Here is a 5,469-nt window from a genome sequence, read left to right as displayed (position 1 = left end):
ACAGGAATCTGGATGTGGAGGAATTCTGACGGTGGAATGACAATAAGATGTTTGTGCATTAAATGTTTGAGTTTAAATTGATGTGATTTCTCATTCTTCAACTCTTTCATTCCTTATAATAACACACATATAAGATCAATAATATATATTCTAAAACGAACGAGTATCCACCGAAACAATCTTAATGCTTCTGATTGTGTCAGACATGGAGATCCTCCACCATGTTGTTTTTTCTTCTGAAGTCACGTTTGATCACACAAGTTTCTGTGAGATTCCAAGTCTCTGGAATCACGACTGTGAAAGTGTGTTGTCAAATCGTCTAGTTTGTAAATTCTGATGATTAATATATCAAACATCCTTTAAATGTCATCCTGATCTCAAAGAGATGAACGTCCTCTCGGGGGCACCAGGCCTCAGGGGGTTTGTGGACCAGAGGAAAAGGAGCTTCAGTGTTTACTGGACCACAGCGTTCATCTAGAAGACTTGATCTTCACCTTCTGGCCCACGATGCTGGTTTGAGGGTTTGTCACCAGGTTCTCGTCTTGACTGAGATTTTTTATGTGAATCCAGGGTCGTGTGAACAATAACAATTATTTCTATATCTTGGGAAAATATATGTCAAGAATATATTTATATATCTGTATATCTGCAGTAGTGTCGATCAGACACTTGGGTTCAACAGAATTAAATTAAACTGAAATCGCATCATATCGCCGTGTCTGGATCAGTGTGGTGGTTACTTTGCACCGTGCACCGTGGCTTCCACTGGTTTCCACTGGCTTCCTGTGGTTTCCTGTGGCTTCCTGTGGCTTCCTGTGGTTTCCTGTGGTTTCCTGTGGTTTCCTGTGGTTTCCTGTGGTTCCGAGATGACGCTGAGTCCAAAGCTTCATCTGAAGAGCATGAGAAGAAACCCACCGAGGTACGTGGAGCAACAGGTTGGTGTGAGCACTGGGTCACTTTCTCTCTCCCCCACAACACTTGACAAAACCCAAATGCAAACTCGACTTGACAACCACATCGGGGCCCCCCCCCACCCCCCAACCCTCAGCACCGCTCGGCTTGTGTTTGGGCCCCGGAGCCCATTTTAACCACAGGCATTTACAAGCTCCCCTCTAAACAACCTGCCAGGTGCTTTAAGCCTCCCGCTGAAGGGCCGCTGAACGTTATGAGACTCAGATGAGATTAGAGCAGAATGGCGGCTGAATGTAAGAATGGAAGGCGGCATAATGGGGAAGATTGTTAGCACAGCCATGCGTAGCTCTGAGCTCCCATGACCAATCCACAGCTAATGAGGATTCAATGAGCGTGCTCTGTGGCACCGGAGTCCCGAGGCTGCGACGGGGACACCGAGCTACACAACTCTCATGTTCGTCAGCAACACGGACTAAAGAGCTCAATGTCATCACAACGTGTTCACGTCATTAGTTCATCTGCTCGTCAGAAAGGACGGCGGCCGAGGAGAAGGGTGTTGCTGCTATTTGGTCAGAAAGTAAATGATTTGACAAACGTTTTGACCTGAAGGTGGCGTCACGTGAGAAGTCAGCAGGCCAGTGTCAGTGTATATCTTTGGGGGGGGGGGGGGGGGGGGGAGCAGGGACGAGGTGAAGGATCCCAAAAGTGAAGCCAAAATATCTTGATCGCCCCCTGGTGGCTGGCTGCAGCATAAATATCATCTCCTCCATGTTAGTGGAGACACAACGTCCAACAAACAGAAACAATGAATCGGAGGTTACAAAGGTCACTTTCTGAATTCTGGAAATCAATACGCTCTTACTCCACTGCATTGATATCATCTGCACATGAATTGTGAATATTATGAAGATTCTCTTCCGACCGTACAAGTTAATTAATGTGTTAAACATTTTTGATTTCCATCGGTTTCCAGATCAATGGAAAACGAATCTTCTTAAGAAACCCACAGATTCTCCATGAACTGTTTTAAAAATATTTCGGTTTGATGATGTCACTGATGTTTATTAAACATGACAAAAGTACAGTGAGTCCAAATGTAAGATTTCACAGAGCGTCAGTCAGTAATTATTCATTCAGCGTTATTGTTCTTTTCAAGCGCCAAAACAAACTACACACACACACACACACACACACACACACACACACACACACACAGGGGCTTTATCCCAGGGCTTGTGCCTCCCTCTCCCTCAACACAGTGAGGTGATGTTTAATGGAAAGTTAATATGGCTTTAATGCTTGTCGCTTCGCTCCGACACTGAAGGCCTCCGCTAATCCACTCTGTTCCACAGCGCCTGGAAACAGATGCTCCGGCCGAGAGAGAGAGAGAGAGGGAGAGAGAGGGAAATAGAGTGAGAGAGAGAGAGAGCAAGAGAGAGAGCAAGAGGGAGAGAGAGAGAGAGCGAAATAGAGTCAGAGCGAGAGAGAGAGAGACAGAGAGAGAGTGAGAGAGTGAGGGAGTGAGAGAGCGAAAATAGCGAGAGAGTGAGAGAGTGAGAGAGTGAGAGAGCGAGAGAGTCAGAGAGTGAGAGTGCGAGAGTCAGAGAGAGAGAGAGTCAGAGAGCGAGAGAGTGAGAGAGAGACAGAGAGAGAGAGACAGAGAAAGATTGAGAGAGTGAGGGAGTGATAGCCAGAGAGAGAGAGAGCTAGAGAGAGAGAGAGCCAGAGAGTCAGAGAGCGAGAGAGACAGAGAGAAAGAGTGAGAGAAACTATCGGTTTAGGATTTATGAAGTCAGATTGTGAATGAGAATATTTCCCCCTTGTGATGATAAACCCTCTAATGAGGTAAATGTTCATCCGGCTCCTCGTCTCCATCACATGTGACTTGTTTGTAAACTGGCAGATGATCACTCGTGTGTGAACCAGGTGGGATGGACTCAGCTGTTAGGGAGGAGCCCAGAATGGGAACAGGGTCACAGGTGTTTTTATTGAAGTCAGTCTATGAATAAGTTTATTACGTCATATAGATGTTGAGAATATTAATGGAGGAATTCATTTAAATTTATAATCAATTTCTTTGTGCTTAAGTTCCCACTGCTCTGACAAGTTTCTTGGAGGTGACACTGAACACCTCCTCTTCACCTCCTCGGAATCTTCTGAAGGCTCCAGGTCCACGAGATGTGATGGTGACATTTGTCAGATGTGTTGGAAGCAGATGAAGATCGTTGTGCGTGAGATTAAAACTTCAGCTCCCGACTAACTCCAGAGATTTCTGAGTCTCACAAATCTAATCGACTTCACACTCCAGCCTGTGAGTTGTGAAGAGGCAGAGAAAGAAACAGTGAACGATTCAGACACATGATACGTTCAATATTAATAAAAATGTAATTAACAGACGACCAGAGCTCTGTCACAGTGTGTGTGTGTGTGTGTGTGTGAGTGTGTATGTGTGTGTACTAACAGTCAGTCTGTGGAGTTGAACCTGTCTTCTTCTACGTCCACTGATAATCTACAGCTGTGGAACTACACAACTTTTATTTTGAAAAGTTTGAACTTGTGTCTGAAGATTGTGTCGATTGTTCAACATCAGTTCAGTGAATCATTCAAACACACAAATAAACCACACACGTGAAGAGTAACAAAGAAAATTCAGTTTCATGTGATGAAGGACATGGAGTCTTAAATCTCCAGTGCAGATAAACCAGGTAGGATGAACACAAGGTTTTCTAACTCCACTCTGCACCACAGCCTGTTTGTGAAAAGTATCAACACAAGTGAACACAACGTTTCTGACACACACGTTGTCAACAGGGGAAATGAATGTCCAGACCATTTTAAAAGAAAGTAAAGTTTACATCAAGTTGACGTTAGTTTTACAGATTTACAGATTGAGCCTTTTATTGAATTTAACGTTGATATTTCCGTTGCTTAGACGAAAGAGAGTTTTGGTTTTAATGTAACCACAGGACACAGCCTCTTGTGCGACACTCATCAGCATCATTTAGAAAACACTTCTCCGGGGACATTCGTCCGTCTCCAGCTTTCACCGACGAGTGTTTTCCAGTTGTTGTGTTTTTGTGAGAGCGTTTTGTTGAATGTGTTTTGTTGAATGTTCGTTAAGACCTGGCGGCTCAGAGCTTTGACATGAGTCTTAACTCGTTACTGGTTGTTTTCCCTCTTTGTGCCAGTAATCAATTCAGGGAGTTAGTGGGGAGGGTTGATGTTGTAAGACTTCAAGAGGCTAATAGCTTTAAAATGAGTCTTAACTGGTTTAATTCACCAACAGCTGTTGTGCTGGTTAAGGATGGAGCAGCGGGCCGGTCCGTCCTTCAGATCAGGAGGTGAAATTAGTTCTGCTGATTCCCATATTCCCTCCCAGAGAACCATCTGCTCCACTTCAGTACAATAGAGGGATTTTCTGGAGGAATAAAATGCTTTGAACGCAACAATTTCTCTCTCTGGCTCTGTGAGAGGGTTTTGGTTAAGGTATCATATTTCCCTGCAGGGTCGACACTCTGCAAAGCCGCCGCACATTTAACGACGGCTTTTTCTTTTGTCCGACATGCAGATCAATTCATCAGGATGGATTTAACAACACGCGGAAGACAAACAGTTTAGAAGATTAAACCTCAATGAGATTCATGTATATAGATGATAGGTTCAGTTAAATGAAATAATAAATAATGTGTTCTATTGTTGGAGGTGGTTTTAGACCTTTGCAGCAGGAGCCTGAGGGAAGATATGAAGATCATGTTTTTATGTTTGCAGAGTAATCATCTGTTTCTCTTTATATTCATGTTCTATAAAAAAACACCATATTGAACACATGTAAAAAAAATAGACTTTTATTTTATTTATTTCAGTAATTTTTATATTTCCATATGTCCCAATTTATTTGGTTTTATTCTAATATTTTTTGGGGGACTTGTTAAATTATGTGCAGGATTAAATAGTTGGTTTTATGTATATAATCTATATTCAGTGAACTTTATTCACGGATCAAAATGACCCTAAAACACTTGACACACACACACGTACAGTTCTTACAGTAAAATATAGAAAGGAAGTGATATGAAGACCTTAATGGTTAATTTGTCATAAAACATGTTATTAAAGGAGTAAAGTAAAAAACAAAAAATAAAAAATTAGTAAAAAATTAAAAATAAATAATAAATAAATAATTCTACCTTTATCCACCAAAATCTAATGAGTCCTCATTCCTCCAAATTTTGTAGTTTTTTCTTTAATCCTGCTAATAAATAAATAAATAAACAAACTTAAATTGATAATACAATATTGATAAAAACCAGTTGAGCTTCAGGTTCTTTATTCTGTTCTGGATTTTGTTCCATGTTGCAGGTTCATTATGAGAAAACCTGGATTTGTCTGGAGCTGCAGAGGCTTCAGGGAGAGTTTCTCCAAACTTTCATATTTTGTACTTGTTTTTTAGTTTTGCATCATCACAGCACAAGTGTCCTGTTGGTTCTGGTTGACATGTAAACAGCATAAACATGATTTCAAAGAGATGCAGGTTCATTTATGTCTGTTTCCTGAATC

Source organism: Platichthys flesus, chromosome 6 (assembly GCF_949316205.1).
Source record: "Platichthys flesus chromosome 6, fPlaFle2.1, whole genome shotgun sequence".
NCBI lineage: Eukaryota > Metazoa > Chordata > Actinopteri > Pleuronectiformes > Pleuronectidae > Platichthys > Platichthys flesus.
The sequence above is the reverse complement of the archived record's forward strand: the minus strand, read 5'-3'. Positions refer to the sequence as shown.